General features: G+C 40.7%; 1 protein-coding gene across 2 annotated transcripts in view; it reads left to right on the plus strand.

Annotated features, from left to right (window-relative positions):
- Window positions 1-24,806, plus strand: part of LOC129860470 (kazrin-A-like) — a 94,881-nt gene that overhangs the window by 39,275 nt on the left and 30,800 nt on the right. The window contains exons 2-3 of one of the 2 annotated variants that reach the window (XR_008760382.1): window positions 23,681-23,734; window positions 24,269-24,375. The exons of the other annotated variant lie outside the window; for it this stretch is intronic. The gene's annotated coding sequence lies outside the window, so the exon portion shown is untranslated. The remainder of the gene's footprint in view (window positions 1-23,680; window positions 23,735-24,268; window positions 24,376-24,806) is intronic. 2 annotated transcript variants of the gene reach the window in all.

The raw sequence follows: 24,806 nt of genomic DNA on the forward strand, positions 1-24,806 counted from the left end.
TTGTCTGTAGATTTCCATGTGATTAATGGCAGGTCGTAAGGGATGGATAAACATTTACAGAATGGTTACCTGGAGGAAAATGCCTTTACAATTTAAATTAAGGGGAAGGTTTAGTATTTTTTAAATCTAGTCCAGGGGAGGGTCATGTTTTGTAACTGATGCAATTTCAATGTTTCTCACCATTTTAGAATGATTTGCTGATTATGATATATATCGACGTGTGCCATTATCTCTGATTCTCCACTGGGCGCGCAATATCAAGTGTGCCTAGAGGCTAATTAGTGTGGTCTCAATCAAATGATCCATAGCCTACAGGCTATAGGCTACGAAGTGCATGCTCGGAGAAGTACAGAGCAGAATTATATTTCTAAGATAGCTGCTGGGATGGTGTAAATACAACTACGCTGCACTACTCACTGTAATGGATATTTCCAACCCTTAGCCCAGGCCTGTTCTGCTCTTGTTAAATGAAGATCTTTGTGTGCTGCCTAACCAATGGCTGTGCTGTGTAGGCCTACTGTGGCAGTTCAGGAGAGTCAAAGGCCTCTTCCCGAAAATCATGTTGGATTAAGCCTAGTCCAAAAATGCACTACCTTGCACGCAGATTAGCATATACAGTGCATTCGTAAAGTTTTCAGAACTGTTGACTTTTTAAACATTTTGTTACATTACAGCCTTATTCTGAAATTGATAAAAATACATTTTTTTCACCTCATCAATCTACACACAATACCCGATAATGACAAAGCATTTTCAGGTAACCGCAATACCTTATTTACATAAGTATTCAGCCCCTTTGCTATGAGACATAGAATTGAGCTCAGGTGCATCCTGTTTCCATTGATCATCCTTGAGATGGTTATACAACTTGATTGGAGTCTACCTGTGGTAAATTAATTTGATTAGACATGTTTTGGAAAGGCACACACCTGTCTATGTAATGTCCCACGGTTGACAGTGTCAGAACAAAAACCAAGCCATGAGGTCTAAGTAGCACTCCAAGACAGGACTGTGTCGAGGCACAGATCTGGGGCAAGGTGTCAATACATTTCTGCAGCTTTAAAGGTCCCCAACAATACAGTGGCCCCCATCGTCCTTTTTATTTATTTATTTATATACATTTTTGGGGGGTAGATCAGCTTTAATATTGCAGATAGAAAGTATTCAGACCCCTTCACTTTTTCCACATTTTGTTACGTTACAGCCTGATTCTAAAATGTATTAAAGCGTTTTTTTCTCCACATCAATCTATACACAGTACCCCATAATGCCAAAGCAAAAACAGGTTTGTAGAAATGTTTGCTAATTTAAATATCACATTTACATAAGTATTCAGACCCTTTACTCAGTACTTTGTTGGAGCACCTTTGGCAGCGATTACAGAATCGAGTCTTCTTGGGTATGACGCTACACACCTGTATTTGGGGAGTTTCTCCCATTCTTCTCTGCAGATCCTCTCAAGCTCGGTCAGGTTGGATGGGGAGCGCTGTTGCACAGCTATTTTCAGTTCTCTCCAGAGATGTTCGATCGAGTTAAAGTCCGGGCTCTGGCTGGGCGTCACGTCACGTCTGGGAAAGCATGGTGGTGGCAGCATCATGCTGTGGGGATGTAATATAGTACATTTATAATAATTTGGTTGTAATCCAGAGAGGTTAGGAAAAGTATCTAGATCCTCTGTATATTAAAAAAAGGTTTGGTATACCTCCACTGGTATGCCATCCAGCCCTGGAGTTTTCCCGGACTTAAATGTGTTAAGTTGCATCAAGTAGTTCTTCCTCTGTAATTTGGTCTTCACATGAGTCTTTCTGTACAGCTGTTAATTTTACATTATTAATAAAATACAAATCCATACAAATAGCTTAAGTTAGTGGAGATTTAGGAAACTGAAATAAAAACATATGCTTAAAGTACTTTACATCCTCTTTCAAAATATTTTACAATACATTTAGAATACATTCCACCCCAATCCCTTTGCCACACAACTTCATCTATAATTGTTGAATGAGTTTCCTCTAACAATATATATATTATATTCCTTCTCTTTTAGCCAGGTAAATACTGATTGCCTTTTCTTATTATCTGCTAAGCGATTACAATTATAACTGGCTAAACTTACACTACTGTTCAAAAGCTTGGGGTCACTTAGAAATGTCCTTGGTTTCCATGAAGACATACATGAAATGAGTTGCAAAATGAACAGGAAATATAGTCAAGACATTGACAAGGTTATAAATAATGATTTTTAATTGAAATAATAATTGTGTCCTCCAAATGTTGCTTTGTCAAAGAATCCTCCATTTGCAGCAATTACAGCCCTGCAGACCTTTGGTATTCTAGTTGTCAATTTGTTGAGGTAATCTGAAGAGATTTCACCCCATGCTTCCTGAAGCACCTCTCACTATACCCACCCTCTCACTATCTCCCACTATACCACCACCAAAGCACCCCCAGACCATCACATTGCCTCCACCATGCTTGACAGATGGCGTCAAGCACTCCTCCAGCATCTTTTCATTTTTTGTGCGTCTCACGAATGTTCATCTTTGTGATCCGAACACCTCAAACTTAGGTTTGTCTGTCCATTACACTTTTCTTTCAATCTTCCTCTGTCCAGTGTCTGTGTTCTTTTGCCCATCTTAATATTTTCTTTTTATTGGCCAGTCTGAGATATGGCTTTTTCTTTGCAATTCTGCCTCGAAGGCCAGCATCCCGGAGTTGCCTCGTCACTGTTGACGTTTAGACTGGTGTTTTGCGGGTACTATTTAATAAAGCTGCCAGTTGAGGACTTGTGAGGCATCTGTTTCTCAAACTAGACACTCTAATGTACTTGTCCTCTTGCTCAGTTGTGCACCGGGGCCTCCCACTCCTCTTTCTATACTGGTTAGGGACAGTTTGCGATGTTCTGTGAAGGGAGTACTACACAGCGCTGTACGAGATCTTCAGTTTCTTGGCAATTTCTCGCATGGAATAACCTTCACTTCCCAGAACAAGAGTAGACTGACGAGTTTCAGAAGAAAGGTCTTTGTTTCTGGCCATTTTGAGCCTGTAATCAAACCCACAAATACTGATTCTCCAGATACTCAACCAGTCTAAAGAAGGCCAGTTTTATTTCTTCTTTAATCAGGACAACAGTTTTCAGCTGTGCTAACATAATTGCAAAATGGTTTTCAAATGATCAATTAGCCTTTTAAAATTATAAACTTGGATTAGCTAACACAACGTGCCATTGGAACACAGCAGTGATGGTTGCTGATAATGGGCCTGTGTATGTAGATATTCCATAAAACAATCTGCCGTTTCCAGCTACAATAGTAATTTATAACATTAACAATGTCTACACTGTATTTCTGATCAATTTGCGGTTGTTTTAATGGACATTGTTTGCTTTTCTTTCAAAAACAAGGACATTTCTAAGTGACCCCAAACTTTTGAAAGGTAGTGTATTTCACCATTTACCATAATGAGATAGAAGTTTCAAATGTATTTATCATAATATATGTTTGTAATCTCACCTTTAAAAAGCACCATAGTGATTTGGTGTCCATATAGCTACAGTGTGGCAAAAAAGTATTTAGTCAGCCACCAATTGTGCAAGTTCTCCACTTAAAAAGATGAGAGAGGCCTGTAATTTTCATCATAGGTACACTTCAACTATGACAGACAAAATGAGAAAAAAAATCCAGAAAATCACATTGTAGGATTTTTAATGAATTTATTTGCAAATTATGGTGGAAAATAAGTATTTGGTCACCTACAAACAAGCAAGATTTCTGGCTCTCACAGACCTGTAACTTCTTCTTTAATTACGGCTGAAGTCCCGATAACGGGACCGATATGACAACAGCCAGTCGAAGTGCAGGGCGCCAAATTCAAAAAACAGAAATCTCATAATTAAATTCCTCAGACATTCATGTGTCTTATATCATTTTAAAGGTAATCTTGTTGTTAATCCCACCAAAGTGTCCGATTTCAAATAGGCTTTTCAGCGGAAGCACTACAAACGATTATGTTAGGTCACCACAAAACCACAATAATCACAGCCATTTTTTCCAGCTAAAGATAGCTTCACAAAAACCAGAATAGAGATAAAATTAATCACTAACATTCGATTATTTATCAGATGACACTCATAGGACTTCATGTTACACAATGGGTTTTCTATGTGAATCTAGATTTCTAAGGCACTTGCTTGCAGTTCCTATCGCTTCCACTGGATGTCAACAGTCTTTAGAAATTGGTTGATGTTTTTCTTTTGAGTAATGAAGAAGTAGTGCTGTTCAGAACGAGGGTCAAGTCTAGTGTACTGTTGTGGTTGGAGCGCGCAACCTGAAAGCTCTCTCCACTTTGTTTTTATTCGCTATTGAACGCAGTTTATCCCGTCTTAAATTGTATCGGTTATTTACGTAAAAAAAAAAAACTAAAGTTGTATTAGGAAAGTTGTTTGAAATGTTTGGATCAAGATTACAGGTAACTCATTAGATATTTTGAAGTCATGTCGCGCGAGTTGGAACCGGTGTTTTTCTGAGTCAAACGCACCAAATAAATGGACATTTTGGAGATATAACGACGGAATTTATCGTACAAAAGGACCATTTATGATGTTTATGGGACATATTGGAGTGCCAACAGAAGAAGAAGATCTTCAAAGGTAAGGCATGAATTATATCGTTATTTCTGAGTTTTGTGTCGCGTCTGGCGGGTTGAATTATGATTGTTGTGTGTTTGTTTGATGGGGTGCTGTCCTCAGATAATAGCATGGGTTGCTTTCGCCGTAGAGCCTTTTTGAAATCTGACATGGTGGCTTGATTAACATGAAGTTAAGCTTTAATTTGGTGTATTGCACTTGTGAATGTATGAAAGTTAAATATTTCAAAAAATATATTGAATTTCGCACTCTGCCATTTCACCGGATGTTGTCGAAACGTTCCGCTAGCGGAACCCCTAGCCGTAAAGGTTAGTAGCCTTCTGTCTTATGTAACTATACTGTTAGCAGTTGATGTTATTCTTTAATAACACAGACCCAAAAGCAAATCAGGGGGACAAAAATAGGTTTATTCAAAGAGAACAAATCATAGTTGTTATGCAAAGAAGTAGTATGGTAGATGTTCATTCTTCCCTGTCCTCAATGATTCTCCACAGAACAAAGTGACAGGATGTAATTTATAACCCCCAAACCTAGCCTGTGTTTGACCAATTATTATTCCTTGCAGTAAAATTGGGCAAATGGCCAAATATCAAGCATCCTGTTTCAGGCTAAATGTGTAAATGATTCAGACCAATGAAATCTTGCCACATGTAGCTATGAGTCCAGGACTGAAACCCCTACACAGATTCTTACCAGATGTAGAACTTAAAAACAACAAATTTCCATTGATTGTTAACCTCTAACAAGCACCCCCCCCCCCCCACACTGATTAGCATCACTAGCATAGCGTCACAATTAAATAGTAGCATCTAAATATCATTAAATCACAAGTCCAAGACACCTAATGAAAGATACAGATCTTGTGAATAAAGTCACCATTTCAGATTTTTAAAATGTTTTACAGGGAAGACAAAATATGTAAATCTATTAGCTAACCATGTTAGCAAAAGACACCCTTTTTCTTTGTCCACCATTTTTTCTCAACACCAGTAGATATCACCAATTCGGCTAAACTAAGATATTGATAGCCACTAACCAAGAAAAAACCTCATCAGATGACAGTCTGATAACATATTTATGGTATAGGATAGGTTTTGTTAGAAAAATGTGCATATTTCAGGTATAAATCATAGTTTGCCATTGCAGCCAGCATCACAAATCTCACCAAAGCTCATAGAATTACTACAGACAGCAACCTGTATTACCAATTTACTCATCATAAAACATTTCTTAAAAATACACAGCACATAGCAATGGACAGACACAGATCTTGTGAATTCAGACAACATTTCAGATTTTCTAAGTGTTTTACGGCGAAAACACAATAAATCGTTATATTAGCATACCACATACGCAAACGTTACCCGAGCACTGATTCTAGCCAAAGAGAGCGATATCATATCATCGCCAAAATATATTAATTTTTTCACTAACCTTCTCAGAATTCTTCAGATGACACTCCTGTAACATCATATTACAACATACATATACAGTTTGTTCGAAAATGTGCATATTTAGCCATAAAAAAACGTGGTTATACAATGAAAATAGTAGCAAAACAAGCCTGGAAATGTCGGTCGCCATCTTTGAGTGATCTAGTTTAATCAATAGCTAATCATATACTTGACTAAAAAATACAGGGTTGACAGGAATCGAAAGACAAATTAGTTCTTAATGCAATCGCTGATTTACATTTATTAAATTATCCTTACTTTTCAATACAGGTTGCGCCAAGCGAAGCTATACAAAACAAGATGGCGGCGTAAGCTTTAACATTTTTCGACAGAAACACGATTTATCATCATAAATTGTTCTTACTGGAGCTGTTCTTCCATCAGAATCTTGGGCAAAGAATCCTTTCTTGAGTCTAATCTTCTTTTGGTCGAAAGATGTCCACTTGTCCGTCGAAATGCCCACTAACGTACGACCGGGAGCCCGAAATGTGCCCAGCGCGTCAAAGTGCACAACAAAGCAATGCCTCAAAATCGCACTAAAAGGATATAAATTGCTATACAACGGTTCAAATTAACTACCTTATGATGCTGTTAACACCTATAACGGGTGAAAACATGACCGGAGAAATATTACTGGCTACACTAATGCTTGGAAAAAGAGCAGGGCGGTGTCCACCGCGCGTCCGGCGCAGCTGGAAAAGAGTTCCTACCTACAGGTTTTTTTCTTTTATAGTGGCTGTGATTGCGCAATCGATACCATTCAAAGCGTCATCACGTAAAGGCATCCAGGGGAAGACGTAAGCAGTGTCCGTATCCTCATAGCATTCACAGTGGCCTTTAAACTGACTCCAGATCAGGGGCCAAAATGTGTGAAATCTGACTCCATGTCAGGGAAATTGCTGTAGAATGAGTTCTGTTCCACTCAGAGACAAAATTCCAACGGCTATAGAAACTAGAGTGTTTTCTATCCAATAATAGTAATAACATGCATATTGTACGATCAAGAATTGAGTAAGAAGCCGTTTCATCTGTAGAGACAATTATGCTAATTTGAAACAGCACCCCCTATAGTCGCAAGAAGTTAATTCCCTATTGCCCTCTAATCCTCTGCGTTGTGTATTCTCTTAAAATATTCTTACAATACCAAACGTAACATATCATACAAATTCCCAGATAACATTTACTATGTTACGTCTAGTCTATGAGACCAGGCTGGCTTAAAACAGCCCAGATTGGGTGGCTAGCTTTGGCAGGCCTCATGTTTTCAGATTCCCTGCGCTGCTTAATTCAGCTCTGCCAGCTGCTCAGCACCTGTCTCGCAGGGAACTTTCTCGTTAAATCAAGATTAAATAAAATCAATTCCTGGGCCCACATAATTAGTGCTCTGAAATTGTTAATTAATCAGACCTCTGGAGAAAAGGAATGATGATGGAGCTTTAGGCCGTGGATGTGGGGGGTCTCACTCTCTGTGCCATATGGGAGTGTGCTATAGATTAGAATACCAGGGTTTATTAATGTGCTTGCTTCACAATGTAATCTGACATACTTCTGATTTATTCATATTTTTAGACAGCTGAAGCAAGCACGGACAACTTCTTCAGGAAATGTGCCTTTTCTAGTTCAATACTACTCCAGCAGTTACAAAATAGCAGCTCAGTGAAACCCAGAAATCACTGGGTTGTTGTTGAATCTTCACCGTTTGTGGTAGCTATGACATTGCTTTTGGCTAGAAACATGGAGGGGAGGAGATCAGGACCTGTCCAGAGTGTTGTTTTTTTCTTCGTTTTGTCAAGCCCTCTCTTATCTCTACTCATTAATAAGTTGAATATCAATGGACAGCCAGCTGTCCATTGACCCTCACTATTCTCTAATAATGATAATGCCCTTTTAGTGTAAGAGCTGTTTGAAAAGACTGCCTGAAATTCCAGCCTGTTTTGGTGGGATGGAGTTTTGGCCTGCCTGGTGACATGACCAGTTAGAGTTCCAACCCAATAACAGGCGGTTTTCAGTTTTCTCCTCTCCAATCAGACGACTGCCAGACAGTTCTAGCAATATTCTTGCTTGAGAAATTGCTCTTTGCTAAGAAGCTATTTTTGTGTATTTTTTTACAATTTTAGTTGAAAAAAATCACAATAAGGTACTTAATTGTACCCCGAAATTATTTAATATTGAGATAAAAACAGCTTCATTAGACCTTTAATTTAGGGCTAGGGATCAGTATCCTGAATTTCGGCTGTCTGACGTGCCCAAAGTAAACTGCCTGTTACTAAGAACAGAAGCTAGGATATGCATATAATTTGTAGAATTGGATAGAAAACCCTCTCAAGTTTATAAAACTGGTAAAATAATGTCTGTGAGTATAACAGAACTGATATGAGAGGCAAAACCCCAAGGAGATTTCATACAGAATTTCTTTTTTTTTTGGAGGTCACAGGTCTTTTCAATGGAAGGCTATGGGATATAAAACTAAATAGCTCCCAACTTGCAGTTCCTATGGCTTCCACTAGATGTCAACAGTCTTTATACAAGGTTTCAGGCTTGTTTCTTGAAAAGTAGTTGTAGTTAATCCAAGGTGACTCTCATTAGAAAAGTAGTCTTGTTGCGCGCATGAATGAGGTGAGCTCTCTTCGTTATTTATCTTCCCTATTGAACATACTAATCTCCGTCTTAAATATTATTGTTTATTTAGATATTAGAATAGCTGAGCATTAATTAGAAACATTGTTTGACTTGTTTGGATGAATTTTACCGGTAACCTTTTGGATTCCTTTGTATGCATGTTGAACGAGTGGACAACTGAAATCAATGGCGCCAACTAAACAGACTTTTGGGATATAAAGAAGGACTTTATCGAATAAAACAACCATTCATTGTGTAGCTGAGACCCTTGGAATTGCAAACAGATGAAGATCTTCAAAGGTAAGGGATTTACTTTATCGCTATTTGTGATTTTGTGACGCCTGTGCTGGTTTGAAAAAATATGTTGTTGTGAGGCACTGTCCTCAGATAATCGAATGATATGCTTTCGAAGTAAAGCCTATTGTAAATCGGACAAGGCAGTTCGATTACCAAGATTCTAAGCTAAAGAATGCTGTAAGACACTTGTATTTTCATGAATTATGATTTTCTATTTTGAATTTGGCGCAATTTCAAAGGATGTTGTCGTAGGTGGACCGCTAGTGGTCCACGAGCCCTAAGAGGTTTTAAACCCTGTCTCTCCCTCATCTTCCCTTAATCTGCTGCCCAGTGATCTATGTGTTTGTGGTGTGTTCTGTCACATGCCGAGTCGTGCTTTTCACATAAATTGCCTGTAATGGCTACAGGGTCTGAGTGACATACTGTCCACATAAACTCCATGCATAATAATGGGACTGGGAGGGTGTCAGCCGGTAAAATGCTGGTAAAGACTGTCCACCGACTCATCCCAGCGGGAAAGGGCTTTACCCCTCCCTCTCCCCGTTCCGGGTCAGTTATGGGCAGTCAACACAGACTGGGCATGGTGTAAACCATCTTTAGGGCTAGGGAGGGGTTTCACAGCCAGATTCAATGAATCATTGCAAATACACCTACTGAGCCTTGACTTTGCCATCAAATCAAATGTATTTGTGAAGCCTTTTTACATCAGCAGATGTCACAAGGTGCTAATACAGAAACCCAGCCAAAACCCCCAAACAGCAAGCAATGCAGAAGCATGGTGTCTTGAAAAAAACTCCCTAGAAAGGAAGGAACCTAGAAACAAACCTAGCGAGGAACCAGGCTCTGAGAGGTGGACAGGGGAATTTCACCAGATAGGACAGACTGACCCTAGCCCCCCAGCATAGACTGAGACAGGATGGTTGGGGGATGCTGTGTACTACTCCCTTCACAGAACAGCGCAAAATGGCTCTAACCAGAATAGAAAGGGGAGTGGGAGGCCCCGGTGCACAACTGAGCAAGAGGACAAGTACATTAGTGTCTAGTTTGAGAAACAGACGCGTCACAAGTCCTCAGCTGGCAGCTTAATTAAATAGTACCAGCAAAACACCAGTCTCAATGTCGGCAGTGAAGAGGTGACCTTCTAGGCAGAGTTGCAAAGAAAGTTGCAAAGTTGCAAAGAAAAAGCCATATCTCAGACTGGCCAATAAAAAGAAAAGATTAAGATGGCAAAAGAACACAGACACTGGACAGAGGAACTCTGCCTAGAAGGCCAGCATCCCGGAGTTGCCTCTTCACTGTTGACGTTGAGAGTGGTGTTTATCTGGTACTTCACAGTCGTTTATTTTGTTTCTTGTTTTGTTGGCGACATTCTAAAATAAAAGGAAATGTACGCTTCCACGCTGCACTTTGGTCCACTTCTTTCGACGGCCGTGACAGGTATAGAGAGAAATAGTCCTATAATAACCTCAACCTAAAACTTCTTACCTGGGAATATTGAAGACTCATGTTTAAAGGAACCACCAGCTTTCATATGTTCTTAAGTTCTGAGCAAGGAACTTTAACGTTAGCTTTTTTACATGGCACATATTGCACTTTTACTTTCTTCTCCAACACTTTGTTTTTGCATTATTTAAACCAAATTGAACATTGTTTCATTATTTATTTGGGGCTAAATTGATTTGATTTATGTATTATATTAAGTTAAAATAAGTGTTCATTCAGTATTGTTGTAATTGTCATTATTACAAATAAATAAATAAAAACATTTAAAGAAATCGGCTTTTTTGGGCCTCCAATAATCAGTATCGACGTTGAAAAATCATAATCGGTCGACCTCTAGTCTCAATACTACACTGCTCAAAAAAATAAAGGGAACACTTAAACAACACAATGTAACTCCAAGTCAATCACACTTCTGTGAAATCAAACTGTCCACTTAGGAAGCAACACTGATTGACAATACATTTCACATGCTGTTGTGCAAATGGAATAGACAAAAGGTGGAAATTATAGGCAATTAGCAAGACACCCCCAAAAAAGGAGTGATTCTGCAGGTGATGATAACAGACCACTTCTCAGTTCCTATGCTTCCTGGCTGATGTTTTGGTCACTTTTGAATGCTGGCGGTGCTCTCACTCTAGTGGTAGCATGGGACGGAGTCTACAAACCACAAGTGGCTCAGGTAGTGCAGTTCATCCAGGATGGCACATCAATGCGAGCTGTGGCAAAAAGGTTTGCTGTGTCTGTCGGCGTAGTGTCCAGAGCATGGAGGCGCTACCAGGAGACAGGCCAGTACATCAGGAGACGTGGAGGAGGCCGTAGGAGGGCAACAACCCAGCAGCAGGACCTCTACCTCCGCCTTTGTGCAAGGAGGTGCACTGCCAGCGCCCTGCAAAATGACCTCCAGCAGACCCACAAATGTGCATGTGTCTGCTCAAACGGTCAGAAACAGACTCCATGAGGGTGGTATGAGGGCCCGACGTCCACAGGTGGGGGTTGTGCTTACAGCCCAACACCGTGCAGGACGTTTGGCATTTGCCAGAGAACACCAAGATTGGCAAATTCGCCACTGGCGCCCTGTGCTCTTCACAGATGAAAGCAGGTTCACACTGAGCACATGAGCACATGTGACTTACGTGACAGAGTCTGGAGACGCCGTGGAGAACGTTCTGCTGCCTGCAACATCCTCCAGCATGACCGGTTTGGCGATGGGTCAGTCATGGTGTGGGGTGGCATTTCTTTGTGGGGCCGCACAGCCCTCCATGTGCTCGCCAGAGGTAGCCTGACTGCCAATAGGTACCGAGATGAGATCCTCAGACCCCTTGTGAGACCATATGCTGACACATGCACATTTGTGGCCTGCTGGAGGTCATTTTGCAGGGCTCTGGCAGTGCACCTCCTTGCACAAAGGCGGAGGTAGCGGTCCTGCTGCTGGGTTGTTGCCCTCCTACGGCCTCCTCCACGTCTCCTGATGTACTGGCCTGTCTCCTGGTAGCGCCTCCATGCTCTGGACACTACGTTGACAGACACAGCAAACCTTTTTGCCACAGCTCGCATTGATGTGCCATCCTGGATGAACTGCACTACCTGAGCCACTTGTGTGGGTTGTAGACTCTGTCTCATGCTACCACTAGAGTGAGAGCACCGCCAGCATTCAAAAGTGACCAAAACATCAGCCAGGAAGCATAGGAACTGAGAAGTGGTCTGTGGTCACCACCTGCAGAATCACTCCTTTTTTGGGGGTGTCTTGCTAATTGCCTATAATTTCCACCTTTTGTCTATTCCATTTGCACAACAGCATGTGAAATGTATTGTCAATCAGTGTTGCTTCCTAAGTGGACAGTTTGATTTCACAGAAGTGTGATTGACTTGGAGTTACATTGTGTTGTTTAAGTGTTCCCTTTATTTTTTTGAGCAGCGTATGATGGGGTCTAAAACCAGACTGGATTGTTTCATATACAGTATTTGTCTTCAGGAAGGCAGTGAGTTGCTGTGCAACAGCTTTTTCAAACAATTATGAGATGTTTGGGAGATTCAATATAGGTCGATGTACATTTTTTTCCAGGTCAAGGTTTGGCTTTTTCAGGAGAGGATTTATTAATGTAACTTTTAGTGAGTTTGGTACACATCCGGAGGATAGGGAGCCATTTATTGTGTTCAACATAGCACAGGAAGTAGCTCTTTCAGTAGTTTAGTTGGATTAGGATCCAGTAGGTAGCTAGAAGGTTTAGAGGTCATTACTTTTTCTTGAACGTGTCGAGAGATAGAGGATTAAAAACTTGAGTGTTTTAGCCCCGTTAAAAAGTTGAGGTGAACCAGTTTACAAGGGTTGTTTGCAAAGGCTGTCTCTGTGTTCTATAGGGAGTATCATCCAAGGCACCACACAGCACAGCGCTAGTCTAGCTCCCCAGTCTATTCTGGATGCATTAATTAGCCAATTGAACAGAGCTTGTTCTTTCCCCAGGGCTTCCTCTGGGTGCTGCCCTTTTCCTGTGTACAAAGCCACCCTGGAGACCCTATGTGGTGTGTGTGTGTCACAGTACCACTCTGGGGGTCTCGCTAATGAGCCGGTAATTTGTTATTGTAATCACTCTCTAGTTTGTGTGCCGCCCGCTTCCTTTGGCATGGGTTCAAGCCCCCCCACCATCAAAGCCGGTGTTGGGATACCATTAGCCTGGCACCCCCTCACCACACTAGTGTACCCTAGTGGTGCTTCAATATTCAGCTGCCAGTCATTAATGAAATCATTAGAGATGTGGCATCAAGGCTAATCTTTCTCTGTCCGCTATACCGGTACCACCTTACTAAGCATGGGCACAGAAGCTGAAGCTAATTGACGTAATTGTTTCAAACACTGCTATAAGCATGTTTGCAGACGTTATGCAGACAATATGACAAGCTGTTGTAAAGTATAAACAAAAGGTGGCCCTGTGTAGCTCAGTTGATAATAGCGTGGCTCTAACAATGGCAGGGTTGTGGGTGTGACACCGGCTTGGTCCACCAATATGAAAATGTTTGCACTCACTGATGTAAGGCACTTTGGATGAAAGTATTCAGACCCCTTGACTCTTTCCACATTTTGTTACTTTACAGCCTTATTCTAAGATCGACACACAATACCCCATAATGACAAAGCAAAATTATTACAAATACATTTCTTGGGGAAAAAGTCAAGGGGTCTGAAACCTTTCCGAAGGCACTGTATATACAAGGAACGTGTTTTCCCAAAGTCATTGCCTCCAGGAGCATGAGATAGTGAGACTTTTGTATTTCAGATTGAAAACACAGTAGTGGCATAATACAGCCATAGAAAGCCTCCTCTCTTTTTCTTTCAGATCAGGTGACTGTGTGGTCTCTGTTATCAGCATACTAATTTCGCCTTGGATATTTTGATCTTCCAGCTATTTTAATCTTCCAGAGGCGAGAGCACTCTGTGATACTCAGGCAACAGTCCACTATTTCTTTCTGTCTTTACCTTATCTAAATCAAATCAAAGTTGATCAAATCAAATTTTATTAGTCACATGAGCTGAATACAACAGGTATTTCACCTGACAGTGAAATGCTTACTTACGAGCCCCTAACCAACAATGCAGTTTTAAAAAATATGGATAAGAGTAAGAAATAAAAGTTACAAGTAATTAAAGAGCAGCAGTAAAATAACAATAGCGAGACTATATACAGGAGTGTAACGGCTTTCGTCGGTGGAAGGAGAGGACCAAAGCGCAGCGTGGTTAGTGTTCATCTTAATTTAATAATAATCCAAAAAACAGAACACTTCAAATACAAAAACAACAAAAGTGAAAACCGAAACAGTTCTATCTGGTGCAGACACACAAAGACTGAAGACAACCACCCACAAAACACAATAGAACACATGCTACCTAAATATGGTTCCCAATCAGAGACAATGACTAACACCTGCCTCTGATTGAGAACCATATCAGGCCAAACGAGAAACCCCACATAGAAACAGAAAACATAGATCATACCCACCCAACTCACACCCTGACCACAATAAAACAAAGAAAATACGAAAGAACTATGGTCAGAACGTGACAAGGGGGGTATCGGTACAGAGTCAATGTTCGGGTGCACCGGTTAGTTGAGGAAATATGTACACATAGGTAGAGTTATTAAAGTAACTATGCATAAATGATAACAACAGAGAGTAGCAGCGGTGTAAAATAGGGGGGGGGGGGGCAATACAAATAGTCTGGGAAGCCATTTGATTAGATGTTCAGGAGTCTTATGACTTGGGGGTAGAAGATGTTTAAAAGCCTCTTAGATCTAGACTTGGCGCTCCGGTAGCGCTTGCCATGCTGCCGTCCACTGCAGCCCCATCGATGAGAATGGGAGCGTGCTCGGTCCTCTTTTTCCTGTAGTCCACAATCATCTCCTTTGTCTTGATCACGTTGAGGTTGTTCAACCACGACTCCGTGAAGCATAAGATACTACAGTTTTGAATGTCCCGTTGGTAGTTTAATCTTCCGTGGAGGTCATTGATTTTATTGTCCAAAGATTGCACGTTTGCTCGCAGAATAGAATGAAGTGGCGGGTTTATTCAATCGCCAGAAATTCTCAGAAGGCAGCCCGCCCTCTGGTCCCTTTTTCTCCGCCTCCTCTTTGCGCAAATGCGTCAGACTCGTTAAAGGAAAAAAAGCATGCTGCCAGTCCGTGGTGAGTAATTGCAGTCCTGATGTCCAGAAGTTATTTTCGGTCATAAGAGACGGTAGCGGCAACATTATGTACAAAATAAGTTTACAAATATGTTACAAACAAAGCAAATAAACAAACAGAAAACGGTTGGGGACACGTAAAACGTCAGCCCTCTTCTCCGGCGCCATTTTATATCTACCCCTCAGCAATGGAATCGTAATGGGATATTATACCTCAAATGTTCATTGTAAATTGTATTCATTATTTAACCTCAGTTGAACAGGTAGATCACTTGAGGTGAAACTTATTTTGCGACGGAGACCTGGTAAGGAGTCGGCAGGAATAATGCATACAAAAGTGGTGAAACACAATGTCCAACACCCTGACAATAACATTAGACAACGAATCACCAGCAGTGTTATCTGCACACACAAAATACACTGATTCCACATTCAATGTTGTTGATTGGCGTACGCTTTGCTTGGTGTAACTGCCAGAAATTCTGAAAAGAGGTAAGAAATCAGATTGTCAAACTGATAATCAGTTTGAAAAATGACGGGTCTATCTATCAGATCCTCTGCCTGTCAATACAAGATAACAGAGATGGACTGAGAAAGCACTAAGAACAGACTGTGCTGTGAGCAGGCACAACCCTGCATGTCTGCCTCCCTGCCTGTCTCTGGCTTGTCTGTCTGTCTGCAAAAATAGGTGAAGTGTAAAGGGCTTGTAGCATCAGAATGTATTGCAGGATGAGATGATTGACAGGATTATGCTATGAATACAATGGGCTGTGTGTGCATTCCGCTAGGTTAGGTCATGCTCTGGACAGTGCGTGATGAACATCATCATCGATGACTTGAAGATGTCAACAGCACAGATACGCTCACCATCTTTTGAAATGCCATACAGATCTGCATGGCGAATGTCAAAACAGATCCTAGCCAATTTGTGGTCTTCTTTCACTCCATCCATCATCCAAGGTTTCAGTTGGAAAATGTAGTTTTTGATTTCAATACGAGTCTTCTTTTTTGAGTGCTAACATACTGTACTGAATATCAAAATGTTACCTCGCTGTCAAAAATACCCATTGAATCAAAGAAACTTTAAATGAAGCATCTGAACTTTGACGAGGATATTATATTCCTCCTTACGGTTATCTTCATATCCTTTTAAACATAATTTTCTTAGCACCGTTAGATAGCAGGATCTATTTAGAAAGGTAGACAATGTTTCTTCCTGATCGCCGACGGATGTACTTATAAAGGACATTTACAGGCTGGAGATTGTAATTCTGCACCTTTATGCTCCAAAAATGGAGGTGTTCAGGTGAACAAGATAAGTGAATTTCATTTTTGCAACTGACATGTATTGGACTTGAAATGTGGTTAATATTAGCAAGTTATTTCATTAGTTAGCAGGGTTGTAATAATTGGGACACTCAACAAATAAAAGAAGGTGCAACATGATTTGCAACAGGTAACTAAAATAGCAGTTTATCATTGGACAACTCCCGAAAGGCCCTCCCTGTTTCAGTTCGTTTTCTTGCGCTTGGTGCCTAATGAAAATGAACCAGGTGTTTGCCAGTGAGGTCAAAGGTCACAGAAAATCAGGAAGGGACAGTTGTGAGCAGATGAATGCCTGGACATGTCCAATCTCATTTGAATGTTGATTAATGGTCTGTGCGTTGGGGCCAGCTGAGTCCTGAGTTGCCCTTGCCCTGTCCCCCCTGGGATCTAGCTAAATATCCTGTCAGGCTACTGGCTAAATCACTGACTCTTATTTGGCTGCAGCTGCTCCTTGCCTGTCCACATTATCTCCCTCCGAACAGAATATCACGCTCGCTTTATTGAAATAAATGACTGTTCGTAAGAACATCATTAAGATGTACAGGGGGAGAGTCAAGCATCTCAATAGGAAATATCGTCTTCAATATGCATCTCTCTCTCGCTCTCGCTCTCTCATATATATATTTTTATTTTATTTAACTAGGCAAGTCAGTTAAGAACAAATTCTTATTTACAATGACGGCCTACTAAATGGCAAAAGGCCTCCTGCGGGGACGGGGGCCTGGGATTAAAATAAATACAATATAAATAAGGGATAAAACACACATCACAACAAGAGAGACAACACAACACTACATAAAGAGAGAATATATATATATATACACTGCTCAAAAAAATAAAGGGAACACTTAAACAACACAATGTAACTCCAAGTCAATCACACTTCTGTGAAATCAAACTGTCCACTTAGGAAGCAACACTGATTGACAATACATTTCACATGCTGTTGTGCAAATGGAATAGACAAAAGGTGGAAATTATAGGCAATTAGTAAGACACCCCCAAAAAAGGAATGGTTCTGCAGGTGGTGACCACACACCACTTCTCAGTTCCTATGCTTCCTGGCTGATGTTTTGGTCACTTTTGAATGATGGCGGTGCTTTCACTCTAGTGGTAGCATGAGACGGAGTCTACAACCCACACAAGTGGCTCAGGTAGTGCAGCTCATCCAGGATTGCACATCAATGCGAGCTGTGGCAAAAATGTTTGTTGTGTCTGTCAGCGTAGTGTCCAGAGCATGGAGGCGCTACCAGGAGACAGGCCAGTACATCAGGAGACGTGGAGGAGGCCGTAGGAGGGCAACAACCCAGCAGCAGGACCGCTACCTCCGCCTTTGTGCAAGGAGGAGCACTGCCAGAGCCCTGCAAAATGACCTCCAGCAGGCCACAAATGTGCATGTGGATGAAGAATTTTTATTTTACGAGTGGGACACGAGTGGGACACCCGAACAGGCCCTCATCCCCGTCATTTGCAGGAGAAGGAGAAGGAGGTATTGCGGAAAGAGATCGGGGTAACTTGTGAGGATCCGGCGACGAGTGGCTAATCTGCCTTTGCCATCGGTACTATTGGCCAATGTACAATCACTGGATATAAAAGTGGATGAACCACAACTCTCCTACCAAGGGAACATAAAACCTGTAATATCTTATGTTTCACAGAGTCGTAGCTGAACAATGACATGAATAACATACAGCTTGTGGGTTATACACTGTGCTGGCAGGATAGAACAGCAGTCTCTGGTAAGACAAGGGGTGGCGGACTATGTATTTTTGTAAACAACAGCTGGTGAACATTATCTAAGGAAGTATCAAGGTTCTGCTCGCCTGAGGTAGAGTGTCTCATGGTAAGCTGTAGACCACACTATCTACCTAGAGAGTTTTCATCTATATTCTACGTAGCTGTCTATTTACCATCACAAACCGATGCTGGCACTAAGATCGATGAGCTGTACAGTATACGGCCATAAGCAAAAAGGAAAATGCTCATCCAGAGGTGGCGCTCCTAGTGGCCGGGGAATTTTTTCCACAAAAAGTTTGTAGCCCTTCCCCAGCAGTTAAATCCAATAACTCCATAACGGAATCATAACTCAGACCATTACCGGTAGCAAAACTGTTTTTTCCCTCATAAACAAAAAAATTGCAAGTGTAGGCACACACAGAATCAGCCAAAACAAACAGCTTGTAACCCCATTTGGTTGGTTTGTTACGCATGTATTGTTTGAGGCTGATTCTGGCCTTTGAGGCTACCATTCTCTCATCGATGGACAGGTTCTGGGCAGGCTGAAAATAAGTCTTGCAGGCATCAACGATGCTGGGATAGAGAGGTTTTATTTTACAGAACCTATCAAACCTTGGTGTGCCTCTCTTCTTGTCATTCTCTCCATCAACTTCTGGGTCACTGATGTGAAGCGCCCGTGAGATAGTCAGAGACCTTTTAGAAGACATGACAGTCATGGGGAAAGGCAGTTGATAGAGAGCTGATGTTTTCCAGTAGTCCCTTAGAGTTTTCAACTTCACCAGCCCCATGTAAATGACCATTGAAAAGTAGCAGAAAAGGTCTGACATGGAAATGGTCTTCCATGCCTCTTTCTTTCCTGCCTGCTTCTTAGCCCCGTACTTATTGGTGTTCGCCACCAGTGAATCAACAACTGACGAGGTGAAAAACAGTTGAAAAAGTTGAAGGGGGCCGTACTTTGCAGTCATGTCTAGTTGAGGTCCTGGCTGCCTTTTGGGTCTAAAAACTGGTGGATTTGGTTCCACATCATCTTCTAACACAGAGTGCCAACAACCCTCTGGCCCTCTGTCCGCAGGTTTCTCTCTTCCCCACCTCCTCTTCTTTGTCACTGACTTCACACCTCTAGATGGCCGGGTAGACAGCGGGGGTCCGGCTGGATGAACCAGCTTCAGAGGGAGATGGACACCTAGACATTGGCGGCTCATAATCAGAATCACTGGCACTGTGAAAGATAAAAAAAATCAGTAACAATACTTTCACGTATGAGCCCTGTATCAACACGTAAAATAAACAGATATATATAGAGTACAGTGAACATAATCACTACGGTGAAGTGCTGTTCCATTCCATGTTTATGTAAAATTAATTTAAAAAATATATCACACACACAGTATTGCCAATGTGTACTTTACACATTTCATTACAGATTATATTTTTATACATTGCAAATAAAATAAGAAAATCTAATAAAAAAATCTCAAATGAATAATATTTCATATTAATTTCAAACAATGACATTAGCATTAGAATTTACCAATCCAGCATGGCATCCTTGCCATGCAGAAACATGTATTCTGCCTGGGAGTCAAAACTAGCTTCACTAAAAGATTCATCTTCCTGAAGAAACTCTGTCTCACTGTCTCTATCAATTTCCTCTATAATTTGGGTTAAATCTGTATACCTCGACTTTGTTTTAGCTTTTCCTGATCTATTCGCCATAATTTAAATATATAAACTTGTTGAAAATGCTATTGAATATGTACTGCTATGCGTAACACTCGTGGCTCCGTCAAGTAGGATTTGCAATGGCGAATGAACCTCTTTTACGCCAGAGTTTACGACAAAGGCTGGTCGTCGAAAGTATAAACATTACATATTGCAGTTTACCTCAGCTCATTGGCTATCTTCCAAGCTAGATTTCAAGATGATCAGTGGTCATTGGGCCAAAATACAGTCAATCAACAATAGACCGGTCCTACCGTTGATGCGTAATGAGGTAATTGATTGGTGTCTTCAAATCGGTTTGTTTCGGTCAAGACGTCCCGGGAAAAGAACCATCATGTATGGTTGTGTTAGTAACAACCAGAGGATTGCAATAAAACCAACCATGACTGGATAAACGTTTGTTTAGTGCGTGTAATTACCACGAACGCTTCGTCCAAAGTTGAATGAGACAGAAATCACGACGCAACCGGTTTATAAATGTTTCGTGTTAGGCTATAAAAATGGATTTTATCAAACAAAACGAACATTCACTGTGTCGTTAGGACACTTGGCATTGCCACCAGAGGAAGATCTTCAATGGTAAGCAATTTATTTTATTGTTATTTCTGACTTTCTTGACGCTAATGCTTGGTTGGAAAATGCTAGTAATACTTGTGTGTGTGGGGCGCCGTTCTCAGAAAATCACATGTTTGCTTTTACAGTAAACCTTTTTGAAATCTGATACAGCGGCTGGATTAACAAGACGTTCATCTTTTAAATGATGTAAGATACATGTATTTACAAGAATGTTTAATACAACGAATGGTGTATTTAAAATGTTAGCTCTCTCCAGTTTCACCGGATGTTGGCCTGGTGGGACGTTAGCGTCTCACCTACCCTAGAGAAGTTAAGACAGGGGATGTTTACTAGGATTAAATGTCAGGAATGGTGAAAAACAGAGTTTAAATGTATTTGGATGAGGTGTATGTAAACTTCCGTCTTCAACTGTAGGTATCCCTGTTCGTCGACCGTCTTGGAGATTTCCTGCTGCTTCCATTTGTTGAGGCAGTATTCTGTAACGATAGCGCTGGGAGATGGAAAGCAAGTGCAGGTAGTGAGTTTAAAACTTCTTAGGGCTAGGCCCGTTTTTTCTCACTTCCAGCCTGAATTATTTACCCAAAGTAAACTGCCAGTAGCTCAGGCCCTGACGCCAGGATATGCACGTTTGTGGAAATGTTAAAATAATATAGGAGAATATAACACAATAGATAAGGTAGAAGAAAATCCAAGGGGGAAAAAAAAATGTTTGATGTTGAGAGACCATCCTCTTAGAAATGCAAGAGAAGGTCATATTGAAATGTATCTCCCTGGATGCAATTCCTATAGCTTCCACAGGGTGTCAGCAGTTTATGTTCAAGGTTTCAGGCTTGTAACTTCAAAAACGAATAAGAAATCCAAATTATTTATTTGAATTGTGTGCCCTCCAGTTTCACCAGAAGTTGTCCCGACTGGATTACCGATCCTTAAATGAAGCTTTTGTAGCGTTTTTATCATGTCAGTCTTGTCACTCATTGTGCTCAGCAATCCAAAAGTATGTGCATCCACTTTATAACACACTGTGTGTCGTGGGCATCATTCTAGTGTCAGTATTGGTTGACATTAGTGGTGGAATTAGAAAAACATCATTCTGAGAACTCACTACTGTAGAATTAATTGAAATTCAGCTCAAAAACAATTCCAAATAAGTTTGGGTACTTTGTCCCTCCCATGTTCCCCCTCAATTCCAGCCCAGGTTGAAATGTGAGTGGTATGGTTCACTGTGATGCCCTGGTTGGGTTGCAGAAATTTCGACATTTGGGTTCAATACTCTGTCTCCTTATGCATTACTCTTGTTAGAAAGCCAGAGCTGGAGTTTTTTTATGGCACAGCATTTTCCACATTAGTCTTTTCTCTGGTATAACATCGACTGACACGTTTGACAATTCTCCGTCTGCTCTCCACCAATGAGTCTCACAGGAGCTTGTTATCTGCAGCCCTGAACTGAGCTGACTCAATAGCTCTTTAATTTTCCCCTGGTGCTAAAAAAGAGATTGAAGACTTTTTAATGGTCCATTTTAATGCCTTGTAGGATCAGCTTGAAGCTCTGAGCAAAACTTGCTCAGACACTGACCTCTCTGACCTCTTCTTGTTGTTTACAGTGGTTCCTCCTTTAAAAGTTGTGTCAAGCTGCTGCACACCTTGAGGGCTGCTGCAGAATTCTGTGGCACGTCATTAAATTGTCAGCCATTTTTTCTGTTACTGCAAGTTATTGCTAGTTTGTCCACCAGAGGGCATCTTTGAGAAACATTTGATACTATTCCATATTGGCATTACCAGAGAATTTAAAACCTTTTTTTGCAGTAACATAGTATATGGGATTGATTTTAAGACATTTGGCTTAATTAATTTGATTAATATTATGGAGTTTCTATTCAGAGAAAAATGAAACCCTCAGGGTTTTTGTTAGGATGAAATGGAAAATATGGCACTGTACAACGTGACGGTTGGGAGTAGGGCACAGGATTGGAGGATTCTAAATTGTTTGCCTTCATTCAACAACTTTGTTCCAATATTTCTGTAAATCAGTGATATTTATTCCCATAGTAATTTGTTATGGATCCATAACTAAATCAACATCTGCAATTTGAAAGAGCATTTTTTTGCATTATTTTATTCACGAAATGTGTTTGTTTATTAGGCTACTGTGCAGTCTACAATACATACTGTAGTAAACATGGGAAAGTGCCTAATTCCTTACATAAGGGAGAGCAGGCCATGTCTGTACTACAGAATGCGGGGCACGCATAACGCATAATAATAACACGCAAGACTGGTGTTATTTCATAGTTGTGATGACTTCACTATTATTCTACAATGTAGAAAAAAGTAAAAATAAAGAAATCCTGGAATGAGTAGGTGTGTCCAAACTTTTGACTGCTACTTGCTTAATTAATTTGATTAATATTATGGTGTTTCTATTCCATGAAAAACGAAAACCCCTCTGGGTTTCCGTTAGGATGGAACGGAAAATATGGCGCTGTACAATGTGATGCTCTTAAATTCAGAGCATTGTCAGATTGTCAGTTTGTAAATTCCAACACTCGTTTCGCTCTCTGGGTGCACACTGGACGTTCGGGCCGAGGAGTAGGGTTGATTTGAGCGTTCCGGCCTTACAACGGCAGTAAAGCACCCAAGCTAACGTTGGCTAGCTTGCTAGCTACTTCCAGACACAAATGAGACCACTCTGACGATTTTACATGCCCTAGCAAGTAGTTAACCAGAGCGTTGGTGACTGTAACTGTGCTGCTGGAAACAATTTCATTACACTTTTTTGCTGACGTTTACTGACACTGGCCATATTCAACGGGTGTTGAGCGCTCGTAAATTAATTATTCTGCAAATTTACGAAAGCACCGAATGTCCATTGAGAATGCACAACGATTATAACATTTAGCTAAGCTAAGAATGACGGGAATAATCAAGTCAACAAACGTTGGGTAGTTAGATAGCCTATAGTTAATATACAGGCAAGTTTGATGTGTAACTACTAACGTTAGGTAGCTAGCTAACAGGCAAATTGTTATATGCTGTGGAGGTACATTTGTGTCTTTTTGTCAAGAGCAAAACTTTCTTATTTTCAATCAAAAATAATTGTTCTGAAAGCAACTTTTTTCCGACACAAAGGAACCCCATAGCGGACACCTACAAAGAAGGACTGTGATGATGATGGCATCTCAAGTAAGCAGCTCTGGGCGTTCTTCCGTCCAACTTTTACATAGCTAGTAGTTAGCTCAGTGTCGGTTCATAACATTCAACTATATTACATACATACCGTAGAATGATAAATCATGCAATTATTATTCTCAAGCTAACCACAAGCATTTAGCTACGAACGCCTGTTCTCACCATTTTCAGTTTAATTAATCTAACTTTCTTTCATGGCAACTCATAAGCAGGTCATGTCATATTTGTTTCATAGTCGATATATAATCATTTCATGACAGTGTAAACGATCAGCTTTTTTACAGAAGGATGAAAGAACACAATATGTCTGTCACGAAGAGTTAGGGAGTCTTTGCAGCGTGTAGATGGTGCAGGTATCATTGCATATTCCCATCACTTAATGAACAACCACAATACCAGTCTGGTGTTAAGCTTTCTACGCTGTATTGACGTATTCTGAAAATGACATCTGCTGCTTTAGAATGAATGGTCATATCTCAGTTATTGTTTTCATATCTACAAAGAATAAGCTATTTTCTTTACTTTCAGAGAGCGAGCTGATCAAGGGGTCGGAAATGTAGATATTGCCAGATGTTCACTGTCCGAGGAACAGGCTTTGGAAGCTTTATTGCTGGCAAAAGTGTCCATAACCAGAGGTAATTAAACTGTTCTGTGTTCTTTTTCTATCTTCCTCTCTGTCTGTCTTGTTGTACATGGAACCTGTCTCACATGCATTAATTAATAAACCCGTAAGATGTCAGCTACTAATTTTCAGATTTATACAACATAAACACAGCCATTTTCACTGGACTACCTGTTGCTACCAAGACAGGATTCCCCTGGGGGTTAGCCTTGCAATAACCAAGAGGTGAGACACATAGCCCTCTACACTTAAATGTTTCAGGTACACTCCAATAGGTGTCTGCGTCACATACAGTATCTTCTATTGACATCATCTTCTATTGTTAGTCCTCATGCATATGTTTTTTAGCATAAAATACGCTGTAGCCACTTAGTGTGGACACCAGGTGAGACCAGACACAAACACAATAACAGTCTCTCTTCTTCACTTCATCCCTCTCCCCCT

The sequence above is a fragment of the Salvelinus fontinalis genome, chromosome 8, assembly GCF_029448725.1.
Source record: "Salvelinus fontinalis isolate EN_2023a chromosome 8, ASM2944872v1, whole genome shotgun sequence".
In the NCBI taxonomy this organism is placed as follows: Eukaryota; Metazoa; Chordata; class Actinopteri; order Salmoniformes; family Salmonidae; genus Salvelinus; species Salvelinus fontinalis.